A 14,697-nucleotide genomic window follows, 5' to 3' on the forward strand; every position below is an offset into this window, starting at 1 on the left:
CAGTGCAACCCCTGCCACTCACTTGTAGGGCAACATACACGAGAAGCCCAAAAAGCCTTGATGCTGTGTAAGGATTGTTCAGCAATAACTAAAACATCCCTGTGTCCCTGTGTTATCAACCCTGTTTTCATCCCAAATAGAAAACACCGCAATTACAAGTTACTATGAAGAAAATCAACACTATTCCATCCAAAAAAAAGTACTCTTCCAAAGAAAAGTGGCACTATTTTAGATGTTCTTTGCATAAATGCTGATATCTGCATGGGGAAGGGTGCACAAAGCTGTTTAGAATAAGGTCCACTGTGTTCATTCGTGAACTTTGAGACAAGTAAACTTCAAAACTGCTCCATTTGGCCACTCTCCTGTATAGAAAAATCACCAACAGAGGACAGAGTTCACTTAGAATGTTTCCCTCATACAGCAGTCAACAATATAGGGACTCAATGGGTCTTATTTTGTACCAAGACCATTAAAAATGACAACTATAAATGCACTATCTTGTAGTGTAATTAGTAGAATTTAGTTCCACCACTTTCAGAAACCATCTCTGCGTTTGCCTTTCAAAATATCCTATAGCAGGGAGTTTCAGAATTTACTTACCTACTAAAGCATTTCCATTTCTTTGTCTTAAACTGCTACATTAAGTTGGGGCTCCTTAGTTGTAGTGCAACAAGAAACGGTGGTCATTTATGATTTTGTACATATTTTCACATTTCTTCACAGCTGTCTCTTTTCCAAAGGAAAGAGTCCTGATTTCCATTGTCTTTTCTAACAGGCCAGCTGCTCCATGCCTCTGCTTCATTTTGCTTAAATTTCCTGTACCCTTTACAGTTCTGCTACACCTTTCTGTGATAGATTGAATTAAACTTGCATGTAGTCTTCAAAAGAGCTTGTATAACATGTAACTGTAGTTATGTAGTAGTTTAATAAAGTTTAATGTTAATTTAAGAGTAGTAGTTTAATAAATAGCAGTTTAATAAAGTTTAATGAAGTTCTGTTGTTTGTTCTCAAAAACTTGCCTCTAGATTTTTTACATCTACTTCTTTTTTCCAGTGTTCAGCACTGAGATGATATTCTGTATGAAACATCTGCTATGATTCTAATGTTGCTAAACGATAATAGTAATGGCAATTTTGAGGTCATTATTCTGTATGTGTGGTTAAGACCATTTCTTCTGCATGCATCACTTAGTATTTATTGACATTGAATTTCATTTGCTGTTTTATTGCACAGTAACTCAGTATTGTACCATCAGAATCTCATCACAGACTGTTTTAAATACTAAACATTACTTTGTTTTGTCTGCAAACTTTGTTGCTACAATACTCATCTCATTTTCTGAATAATTTATGAGTTTGTGAAATTAAAATTTATGAATATGCTGAACAGCACAGGCTCAGCATAGACTTCTGCAGGACTTTATTTTTAGATACACTCCATTATAAGAACAAACCATTGATTTCTAGCCAGCAATGTTTTAATAAGGTATCAATATGGGTCTTTGTTGAAGGAATCTGTCATTTTCTTTTTCACAGTTCTAACTACATTTTATCATCTGGATCATCTTTTATCCTCAATGACTTTTTTGCCTCAGTCTTCACTGGCCAGTGCTCCAGCCACACCAACCAAGCTGCAGGGCAATCCCAGGCACAGCCACAGGTTGGGCGGAGAACTGACTGAGAGCAGCCCTGAGGAGAAGGACTTGGGGGTGTTGGTTACCAAGAAGCTCAACATGACACAGCAATGTGTGCTTGCAGCCCAGAAAGCCAATCATATCCCGGGCTGCATTAAAAGAAGCCTAACAGCAGGTTTAAGGGAGGTGATCCTGCCCCTCTGCTCTCATCATAAAAAGGACATGGAACTGTTGGAACAAGTCCAGAGGAGGGCCACGAGGATGATGAGGGGACTGGAGCACCTTCCGTATGGAGACAGGCTGAGAAAGTTGGGGCTGTTCAGAGGGGTTGGAACTAGATGATCTCAAGGTCCTTTCCAACCCTAACTATTCTATGATTCTATGATTCTGTGAGACTCCACCTAGAGTACTGCATTCAACACTGGGGCCTCCAACAGAAGAAGGATGTGCAGCTGTTGGAGTGAGTCCAGAGGAGGGCCACAAAGATGATCAGAGGGTTGGAGTACCTCTCCTATGAAGACAGCCTGTGAGAGTTGGGTTTGTTTCAGGTGGAGAAGGCTCAGGGGAGACCTTACAGCAGCTTCCAGTACCTAAAGGGGGACTACAAGAAAGCCGGTAGGGGCTTTTTATAAGGGCATGTAATGACAGAACAGCAGGGAATGGCTTGAAACTGCAAGAGGGTAGATTTAGATTAGATATTAGGAAGAAATTCTTCACTATGAGGGTGGTTAAACACTGGAACAGGCTGCCCAGAGAAGCCCCATGGCTGCCCCATTCTTGGCAGTGTTCAAGGCCAGGCTGGACAGGGCTTTGAGCAACCTGGTCTAGTGGAAGGTGTTCCTGCCCATGGCAGGGGGGCTGGAACTAGATGATCTTTAAAGTCTCTCCCAACCCAAGCCATTCTTTGATATTATTATTGATCCCCTATTTACTGACACATTCAAAGAACTCTAGATTTTTTTATTTATGGCATCCATTTTCTGAGCCATTTTGGTGTTCATAAAATATATTTATCTATGTGCCAACTAATCTTACTCTTTATAATAGCATCTATCAAATTGCTCTATGCACATCAGATTTCTTGGTATGCAATTCACAGGATCATCCTGAGACCCCATATTAAACACTCACAACCCATTTTCCGCCTTCTACTCATTCAAAACTGTAGGTTGCATATTACTATTAGTAGTTCAGCAACGGTATATTTATGTTGAATATTTGGATGAAAGCCGTTAGAGCATGGTGATTTGTTACTATTCATTTTATTGCTCCAAAACATCTTTTATCGACAATTTAATCTGAGACAGATCCTCAGATTCATCATCCATAAACAACTCTGGAGTAGGCATTTTCTTGACCTTCTTTGCAGTGAACATAAATGTATACAATTAATTCAATGGCCTTATTGCGCTTAGTGACTGATTATTTACCTTCCTAGCTATCACCAATATTCTCCGGCAGACTTTCCTATTCTGATTGGAGGTGGGGAGAGGTGTAGGTTTTCATTAGCAAGTTGCCCCTCAAAATGTTTTTGGCTTGTTTCATTGCAATTTCACATTTAAATTTCCAAGTCTGCATTTATTTCTGCTTTCCTCAGTTGGACACAACATGCATGTCTATGAGTTCTGCCAGTTTCTCTCCGGTTGCTGTTGAACATGTTTTCAGTATTTTGAAAGTATTCTCCTAATTGGACTTAAGGTTATAGTTTATTTAAATGTATCAAAGTTACCTCCAAGTGTTCTTGGTTTTGTTGCTGCTCTCTTTAACTAACTTGTTTAGACTTTATCTTTCTCACAAACCATCTCTTTTAATGTTAAAAGGTATAGCAGAACTTCTTTTTGTACACAATATTTGGAGGCAACTAAAATCTTTAAACATAATTTTGTTTTCTGCTTTTACAAATTCTCTAGTCCATGATTATTCATCTAGGGAATGCTCATTTACTGTCTCTTTCTGTACAAGAACTACAGCTATCCATGTGAAATTGTAAAGCAGAAACTTGACAATAGCCAACCTTTCCTTACTTCAGCATGCCATGTCAGCCTCTAGCAAATCTTTTCCCACCCATCCACATCATGACATAGTGTCATTTGTATTTACTTTCTACTCCAGAAATACATATGTCTCTAGTTATCTTCTCTTCATTTTACTTCAGAGATGTCTTTCACACCAATATGCTCATTTAAAACTAGCCATTTTCATTTCTCCACTTTGGGTTCAGACTTAAAATGCAGAGCGGAACATGGAAGTCATACACAGGAAGGTATACAGCATATCATTGAATTGCTGATTACTGAAGATAAATGCAAGATTATTAAACAGCTCTTCCATAAGCTAGGAACAAACCGTCACTGTTTACAAAATATTAACTATATCAGATTAATTCCATGTGTGTATCTTCTTATTCTAAAAAAAGAACTTAATCCAAAATAGTTTAATTAATAATCAAAAATCCCAGGACATCCAGAAGTACCAGATCAAGACCAAAGAATGCAGAACAGCTTACAAGCTTTAGCTTTAACGAAGTTCTAATCACAGCAATGTTCATGGCACTAGCGTCTATGTAACAGGAAGCATATCGGGATTTTTTTTCCCAGGATACCACTGTGAGGCACAATTTACTGAGAAAATGGCAAGTCAGCAGAGGATGGCAGGATTAAAAGACCAACTAGAATCCAAATAGTCAAAATACAATCTTCATTAAAGGAGAATCCAAAAGAATGCTGGAAATATAAAAGGATGAACATAGCATACAGCAAGGCAGCTCAAGGAAAGACTTGTAGCCAGCAATTATTCTCCTCTGGACTCACATTATTACAACCCTACCTCTTCATGCATGGTAGATGCTGCCATATTAGCAGTTAGCCTGTCCAAGTTCTAGCATTCCTGCTATCTGCTAAAAATGAGAATCATGCTATAGAGAAATATGTCATGAACTATTGGTTCAGGGTTGCTTAGCTATTTGCTAATCTTCGAAAACATATCCTAGAATCATAGAACTGTAGAATAGTTGTTGTTGGAAGGGACCTTCAAAGATCATCTAGTCCAACCCCCCCTGCAATAAGCACAGACATCTTCAGCTAGATCAGGTTGCTCAGAACCACATCCGGCCCGGCCTTGAATGTCTTCAGGGATGGTGCATCCATCACTTCCCTGAGCAACCTGCGAGAGTATGCATGCACCCCTATTATAAAAAAATTTGTCCTCATGTCCAGACTGAAACTCCTCTCTTCTAGTTTAAAATCATTGACGGGTTGTAGGGATTGGTGCATGGACAGGAGGTTGCCAGGAGGGACAGGAACCAGCTGACCCTGGGGAGGTGCTTATGCGGCAGATATAAGGAACTGTAACTGCGCAATAAATTGTTGATGACCCGCATTCCGTGAATGCTCTATGTCTCAGCCCTAGTTCGGAGGGAACTAGTGCTTCCGTCCCTCACCACACGAGTAGTGAGAAACTACAACGGGTCTCTTCCCCACCCCACAACGCCATGCCTACTTCTTGTGTTACATACTCATAATATTGCCAAATCAAGGTGCTACTAGCAGTTTCCAAACTCTCCATAATAAGAACATCACTCTTTCTTTAACACCCACCCAAAAGACCATTTGCTACGTACTGTAACACTTTCATTTCTCAAAGCAGTGTCACACTTTTTTTGTTTGAAACAAGATGGAGTAAACTTTAGTAACAAATTATTTGTTTCTGAAATGCAAAAATTGTACCATTGGTAATCTGCTAAAAAAATCAGAAGTACAGGTTAATGTTAGATCCTGTGATTTAAACAGTCACTCATCCTATAACTTCAGGTTGTTTTATGATAACCTTATTTTAATTCAGTACAATTCAAATATTTATAAGACTATGCTGCTATATTGTGAACATGATCCCCATAACAGTAAAGGATTTATATCAAGAAATTTGGCTGAACTTTCTATAACCATTATTATTCCAGAGTTTCTAAAGCTTGTTTAGTTTTTCCATTCTGTACTAGCCAGGTGATTTGTACATCCTGTGCTTTCATATTTAGCCTTTCAAGATTGCCAGACAGATACCAAACATGGATGACCTGTGAATGTAATAGTTCTTTGTGCTTTCGCTTTTCAGATAAGCAGCTGAAAAAGGCTGGAAACGGTAGTGCCACATTTTATAAACAAGATAAAAAAATTATTTGCAAAACCGGATGCAGAGATTTCTGTTTCAGTCACTGAAGCATAAGAAAGGAAAAATGAATTGGTAGTACAACTTCATGCCTCTGCGTGGCCCCAGCCTTTATAGTCCCTAATCAATAAACAAATTCAGCTTAGTCAGCTCGCTCTCTTGCACTCTTCATAACATGGCAAATATCTAACCTCAGCAATTGCCACAAGACAGTTCCTTCACAATAAATTCAGGATTTTTAGAAACAGAGATTATCCTATAGTGCTTGAATCACACTATAGGGTAAACTAACCTTGTCATTTGGTCCAGAGCAGATAGTCTTTCCAGCTATGAAGGGAAGCTGGAAGAACTGTTCTAGTTAACAACATCTGTGTCCAAGCTTCTCTTTGCTCTCCTAGAGAGGTGCCTTCTTTGCTTTCAGACCACAGGGGTTAGCTACACATTGCCAAAAATATAAAACACTGGAAGAGGTTCAAGTGCAATTATTCACTTGTTCCACTCAAATCACGAGTGACCTGAACTGCTCAGTTTTCTCAATATAAAAACTAACCATGCACCTCAGGGTACTTTAGCTCAGCAAATAAAAAGCACTAACTCGCATGAACAAGGATTAAAAGGGCATAGACAGTGGAAACTGAGGGTGTACACTCAAAAAAAAATGAGGGGGGGGAGAGCATTTTTAGTGACATAAAACAGAACAGAGAGCACACTTGCTTCGTTTCTGTTTCTTTCTTTCCACAGGAACTGCAGCAAGGTAAGCCAGAACTCCAGGAGGGATGACACCTATACTCCCAGTACCTGGCCATTTTTAAAAGAAGAAAAAAAGAAAAGCCATGAAAAGGGGCAAACTCTTTAAATTCCCAAAGAAACAAGGTTAGACCACACTGAAGCATGGAGAGGTGAGGATGGGGAGAGACAAGTTCTCAGGGATGAGGAAGTAAAGGAGGTAATGCAGCACTGAAATATCACAAAGTTTTGTCATGAATCGAAGGGAACTGACTATAGTTAAACCTTCTGCTTTGTGCCAGCACAGCTTTCAGGTCCTGCATTGTTGAATGCAGGGAACTTTCCAAATATAACCAGTAACCTGTGCAGACCTCCCCAAGCAACACACACCACTGACCGTTCCTTCCCCCCACAGAAGCAGCCATCCGACTTAAATGAGTTTTGGACCTTCAGTTTTACCAAGGGCAGTCAAGCACAGCTTCAATTTCTGAGTGCTGCAAGTTCTAATCTGACTCTGAGTGTCCGACTGCTAGGTTCAAACCTTTTGGTAGGTGTTCGAAATGTAAGTTGTAGCTCTGTTGTCACATTTTTTTCTTCCTATTCTAATTCATCACATTTGCATAGGTTTCTAAGGTAATAAAAGTATTTTAATTTTTACTTTCAGTTTAAATTTGATTTTAAAGAAGAATAACCTAATAAAACTTCTATAAAATCTGTACAAAGTGCCATAAAAAAGAAGGAAGATAGAATCCCATATTAAGAAATTTTACTTTAAACATCCTTTAAAGGTACATGAAATCTCCCTTGATTTTTTCATGAAATATTCATGAGTAAAGTAAGAGAAATTATACAAAGCTTTCTAAAAATAAACAGTGTTTTAAGTGGGAAGATGAACTCCTGTTCCAAACTGTGCAACATGTGAGGATTTTCTACCTTTTTTAAGGCCTGGAAATAGTAAAGAGAACAGTATGAATACAGCCATCAGTTTTCAGCTATTCCAATTCCCATTCTATCATCATGCACTTACTTAAATATTTCAGTGACAACTGAACAATTTCATAGAATCATAGAATCACTAGGCTGGAAAAGTCCTTTAAGATCATCAAGTCCAACTGCAGAATAGACATTGACAAATCCCGATGTACTTGAGTGAATTATTGTATAACATTTTAAAAGTTGTAAGACTCAGTCAGTCTAGATGTATACTGGGTAATAAAAAGTATGTAGATATAATTAATCCTTTTAAGAAAGAAAGGTAATGTGAGGACTCTTGTTTAGTTGCAGATCACTATGGCCAAATGGCTAAAAGGACTACTGAGACACTTGCTTTCCTGGAAAAGCATTTAAAACTTCAAATGCAAAGTAAGATTAAAATTTTATACTTAAAAATAGTTCCATCATAAAGATTTGAATAGATAATTTAGAGAGAAACCTTCTGGGCTTTAAGTCATAGTGTAGAACAGTAGGGAAAGAAACACTTCATTTCCCCTTATGAAAAAAAATAGTTACTTAAGGGATTTCTTAAGAATTTAGTGGGTTAATTCTGCACACACACAAATACTTGACCCAGGTTTATATCTATCAAATCATCAAGTATTTTCTTTTGTTGATTTCAAGATTTAATTTTAAAGTAGTAATGATTTTCACTGTTAATTTTGTTGTAGCTTGCAGAGTCCATTTTATTTATGATCTAGACTCCACTGTATTAATATTGGGAATAAGAACAGTATTCAATACAAGGAAAGAAAACCAAGATTCAGCTTTGTAGCAGACTGTAATCATATTTGCATGACATCAGGGAATGGCATCTAGTGATTACATAAGACAACTGCATCTATGTATGTGTGTTTCAAATGTATGATGTAGCCGATGAAGCACTCATGAACTAATCCCTGAAATTTTCAATAATCTGAACTACAAATGAAATAAACTTTACTTTCGCAAAATAGGAATACAAAATATCTCTGATGAGATATCCCTAGAGATCTTAATTTTGCATCGGTACCTCACAGGCCACTTGTAAATCTTGGAAAGTCTCCAAATATTATTTCTCAAAACTGCAGTAAAGGCTTTCTCTGCCATATATTTTGCAGCACACATCAGGCAGCCATAATTCCAAGAACTATTGCTCAGCAAACCCTATCTTTGTCAAGAGATAGCACCATTTCTCTTACATTCTCCCAAATGCACAGTTGCTCAGGATGCAAGTAGCATTTAAACAACTCTCTTCCTCAATATGACTGTGTAACAAGTGAATCTCTCAGTTTAGGATAGTGAAAGGTCAACTGAGTCTCCCAGGACAGCAGCAGTAATCACACCACTTTAACATCTGCTGAGTAAAGAACTGAATTCCTAAAATTCCAGGGGAAAAAAATATCAGACCACCCAGACTTCTACTGTGATCAGCTGGGCCCTGCAAATACCTGAAGAAGAAGCAAAGAGAAATGAGGATTTATCAGCAGCTACTGCAATTGTGCAGTCCCACATTCTCAAATCTACAAAGGCGTGAGCCAGTGCCTGGATTCTCTATCAGTATATATATATATACACATATATATATATCTCCATCCCAAGAGCTTAAACAACCTACCTATACTTTAACTCCTACCTACCGAGTAGTATGAATGGTAGCAATTACAGACAGTGTTACCACATACTACTAGTTTAAGAGCTCTTATAGTGGTATACGGCTTCATGCTGAGCTACATAAATTTCAAAGTAGTCTTTGCTACTCTCAGATTTGGAAGCCACTGCTAATCATTCCAGATCTACACCATTATTGTCACCCACCAGTCCATGCTTGCCTCCAACCACATATTTCGTCTTGAATAAAATTGATCTAAGACACAGTCTTTGAGATGCAATTGTTCTGTGTGCTCCTCTTGGGCATGCTGTCCTTGCTCTCCATCACTCTACTGCTGTTTCAGCCACCACAAGCAACTGCCAAAACTACTGGAAAAGCCGTTCAGTACTGGCAGTAAACATTGTACTTAAGCCATCTGCAGATAAACAGCAAATGTATCACACAGCTCCATAGCTGCCATAACCATTTGTCCATGCTGACCAGATAAAAGTTGAAAGTAATGTTTGCTAGCAAAAATATATACTTGGAATAGCAAGAAGTCAATGAAAATTGTGTAATTTGGCCTTGAACTGCAGAATTCCTATGATTCTTGCAGATTTCCAGTTTTGCTAAACCTCTACCATAGCAGGGCATCCAGTAGCAGGGTGAAGAGACTGAGATAACTTGATCTGTTATCTTGTTTTCAGTATACAAATTTAGGTAATTATGGAAATTGTATATCCAATTATGAATAATCTATAGAATGAAAACCATTCACCTAAAGCCCTGTACAGCATACAATGAATTCATTTAGGGAAATAAATTATTCTAAGTCATAAGTTATTTGCAAAATAAATTATTCACTGTGAATTGTTCACCCCCTAGCAATCAAGGGCTAATCTGTTGTTCCTCCAAAGACCAAGTCAGTGGAAGAATGCAAATTAATCTGGAAATTTTAATAACCATTGATCCATCTCTCTAGCATATATAACAATGCAACTTGATACTGTTTCCTATTTCTTTATAAAGGCTCTATTAATTCATTTGATGAAGACCAAATCTAAAAAGAAATACGCAAAATAAAATAAAAAGCAGAAAGAAGAAAAAGTTCTCTTGCAACAAGCAGTCGCCTAAGCATAATTCATTCTGAACAGTTCATGCGTTTACACTTCTGCTGTGGTACTGTAATCCTCTTTGCTCTCTCAGCTATTTGCTCAAATCACTTACACAGCTTAAATTCTCTAAGTTTTAAATTGAGCATGTATTCTTTCTTGAGATTTTTAGTGAAGGAATTTGATATGTTTGTTTTAATTTCACTTTCACTTGGACAAGTAATTTTGGAGGCTGCTGCAAGACAAGCTAAAACTAATGTCTGAAGGTACTTATTCTGTGCCTCTCCAAGGAGAAAGACCCCTAAGGCAATACAGTACTTGTTAAAATGATGCTGAATGTTTCTTATGAAATCATACCAGAAATACAGTAACATAAATTATTTAAGTTAGTAAGTTAGGTATAAACTTGCACTGACGCAGAGGTTTGGATTAGTAGACTTCTTCTGGTTCTTATTTTCTATTATTCTGTACTTAACTGACTATGTCTAAAGAGTTCTATCCTGTATTTTTCATTTCTTACCTCTCTTCCCTGCTACAGTGACCCCACATTTATTTTCCTTACTTTCTCTATACTGCAATACACTTGTCTCCTGGCATGTCCCCTAGCTTACCCCACTGGGAGATTCCTAACTTTCTACATTACTATTTGTCCCTTCCTATTTCCCAAACTATCTTCCCAAACACTGTCCCCTTTCCAGCTCTTCCACACCCTTTTGCTGATACTCTGGATGCATAGGTCTCCTCACCTCTTCCGCTTGTGTTCTCTCTGAGGCCCCAGAAACTCTTTGCAACACATCATCCTCCTCCTGGCTATGTCATGATGGCCATCAACACCACTAGGATAGTGGGAAACTAGCTGTATACTAGTTTGTGTAGTTTTCCACTACACAAAAATATTCATGATTTCAACTGCTTTACTTTCCCACAAACAGGAAAATAAAGGCCAAAATGTCTAATCTTTTACAATTTGAAAATGCCAACAGAAGACATACTTCACAAGTCAAAAATATTTCATTTTTAAAATTCTCATTCCATTGCTGATATTACTATAAAATAAATACATGTTTCAAAACAGTTGTTTCAGTTAAGAAAGACTCTAATCTTCATTTGGAAAATGGCAAAATGGGTTGTTTCCCTGATTTTATAACTTTTTCAAAACTATTTTAAACCAGGAAACTAATCAAGAAATTATCTCCAACAAGAAGTTTAAGTTCATAGAATCATGGAATAGTTAGGGTTGGAAAGGACCTTAAGATCATCTAGTTCCAACCCCCCTGCCACGGGCAGGGACACCTCACACTAAACCATGTCACCCAAGGCCTCATCCAACCTGGCCTTGAACACCGCCAAGGATGGAGCATTCACAACCTCCCTGGGCAACCCATTCCAGTGCCTCACCACCCTCTCAGTAAAGAATTTCTTCCTTACATCCAATCTAAACTTCCCCTGTTTAAGTTTTAACCCGTTACCCCTTGTCCTGTCACTACAGTCCCTGATGAACAGTCCCTCCCCAGCATCCTTGTAGGCCCCCTTCAGATACTGGAAGGCTGCTATGAGGTCTCCATGCAGCCTTCTCTTCTCCAGGATGAACAGCCCCAACTTTCTCAGCCTGTCTCCATACAGGAGGTGCTCCAGTCCCCTGATCATCCTCGTGGCCCTCCTCTGGACTTGTTCCAACAGTTCCATGTCCTTTTTACGTTGAGGACACCAGAACTGCACACAATACTCCAAGTGAGGTCTCACGAGAGCAGAGTAGAGGGGCAGGATCACTTCCTTCGACCTGCTGGTCACGCTTCTTTTGATGGAGCCCAGGATACGGTTGGCTTTCTGGGCTGCGAGCGCACACTGAAGCCGGCTCATGTTCATTTTCTCTTCGACCAACACCCCCAAGTCCTTCTCTGCAGGGCTGCTCTGAATCTCTTCTCTGCCCAACCTGTAGCCGTGCCTGGGATTGCTCTGACCCAGGTGTTCATTCCCATCAATGTTTTCAATTAACAATGGTTTCATCAAAAATTAATCTGATCTTCTCTGGTTTGTACATTATTGATGATATTTTGATATGCAAGCTGGTTTATGTGATTTTTTTCAGTCTTCTTGTTCTAAACACTTTACATTAATTCAAGCATTTATTTTTCTGATTAAATTGCAAATATTTTATCACATGTACAATCCAGAGTACAGTCATAATTGAGTTTCATATACAATATCATTCTCCTTCAGATAATTCTTATTTTGATATGTATAGCACTTTAAGCAACTCTTGCTATTTCTTGATATAGTACTGTATGGTATTAGAATAGATATAGTGTTAGATATTGTATTCTATTGTACTAGAACACGATGTGAATCTTAGATAAGGCTTCTAATTGAATAATTTCTCTAAGATCAGGTGATGTTCAAAGAGTTCAACAGTTTCAAACTTTACTTCTAACACTAAAGACAGTGAGCTCTATACTTAAAATACTGAGAAACAGTAAAAGATTCATTCCTTATTACACTTCATATCCCACGTTTGGTGAAAGCTTAACAGGTAACATCAGTGCTTTGGAGAACTGAGACATAAATTAAAGCTTAGAACTATAACATGTTCTCCTGAAAATCAGATCCTACAAAGAGATCAACTCCAAATACAGACAACTCAGGAAGTTAGCATAATCCAATATCAGCTCTTTAGACTGGAAAATCTTGCTGATAGAGTCTGGACAGGATACATGAAGTGTGTGTGTCTGTGTGTGTGAACATGTGTCTATGAAAGCACAATAAATAACAGCAGAAAATCTTTCTGACGAAGCAAGTGGCAAGTTCAACAAACCCTTTTATTGCTGAAATGTAATTTTGATAAAAATGGAATTTTTGCTGAGACAAGGGTATCTCACTGTTCGTTTATGTAATGAATCACAGGTTTTCTCCAAATAAAGGAACAGACTCGTTTGTCTTTAAATGACACAAGATTAAATATTCATCGACATAAACATCTGCAAAATTATGCAATCTTTCATATAAATTAAATTAATTTAAAAAAAATGTTAAATGTGTGGTGCCACTTGGATTTAACATGTTGTGTATTGACAAAGCCTTTTTCAAATTATGCTGATTTCAAACATGTTATGAAAGCAATCTGAAGAAATACTATAACAGTTCTTAGCAAAATATTGCTGGTTGTTTATGAGTTAATCTGTTCAAATGATCACTGAAAAACTGCACCAGTGTCTTTTGCATCAGTTCAATGAATACAGAGATGCAAGCTTACATTTATAACTTTGTTTTTTTCCTCTGCGATGTATGTAGATTGTTAGAGAATAGTATCTATAGTCTAGATATTTGGAACAAGAGCGAATAAATCCTGTATCCTCTAGTGCAAATCCATGTGATGGTATAACCTATTTCCTAGGATTGTTGAAAAATGTTACTAAATTAAACCCCCACAAAAGAAATCTAACCTATTACTGTGTTTTCTAAATTTCAAAACAGCAATCTACAAGTGATGAGCTCTTCTTTTATCGAAAGCAAAAGGCTCCTGAGCAGAGAGGTCTTCTGTAATAAAAAATAAAGCCACCTCCTTTCCTAGCCTCTTGTTTTTTCATACTGCCCTTTCACAATAGCAGCTGAGGCTTCACAACAGTACAGGTGCCAAAGGGTTGTACTCACATTTCCCTGCAAAAAGAGCTGCAATTCTTCACATAGTCCATAATACCTGTGACACAGCTGCAAGGATCTCTCACCAAGTGCCTTGCTGATTTCTTTGAGCAGCAGAAAACAGTGCCCACCACGGTATATTGTTTTGCTTCTTTCATGACAGTGATAAGTGAGGCCTTGCAGCAGGAGGACCATTCATTCTGCACTATTAGAGACAGCCCTTATTTGGTGCCTAATGTTCCATGACCCATGAGCATTAAAGGAGCTGCTAAGAAGTATTTGATCAGGTAAAAGATGTATTTTTGAGCCACAGGCATGCAAAAGATCACACTGGAGAACAAAAATGTTTCATAAAATGAATAGAATACAGCACAGACAGGTAATAAAATAACAGAACAAAAGCATAGTCATATTTGAAAGTAAACTCCTGGATGGAAATACCACCACCCTGTTTCTGGCACAGCCACAGTCAGTCCATGGCATGAGAACAGCCGGCCTCTCCTGGAAACGCTGCGGGGCCTGAGGGTTGCCACACTGATGCAGGATACAAGTAAAAAAATCGTGTTATGTTCTATATTAGTCCATTAGTGCCTAGTTTCCCTTGGATTATAAATAATCCTCTGAGAAACAGACTTTCACAAAACCAGTCACAAGGTTAATCCCTCAGGAATCAATCAGTCTGGCAGACTAACAGAAAGAACAGTACAAGCCACATGCAATGGCAGTAGTGTGTCAAAGCCATACCTGGTGGCCTAGGCACACAAGCAGTTTCTCTCTTCATCCTCCTACATCTACTTCCTCTCCCACCAGCAAAGGAAAGGTTATTTTAGTTTGACAAAGCTGGAAGAGATATCAGAAGGCAGAAG

The sequence above is a fragment of the Psittacula echo genome (assembly GCF_963264785.1).
Source record: "Psittacula echo genome assembly, chromosome: 1".
NCBI classification, from domain to species: domain Eukaryota; kingdom Metazoa; phylum Chordata; class Aves; order Psittaciformes; family Psittacidae; genus Psittacula; species Psittacula echo.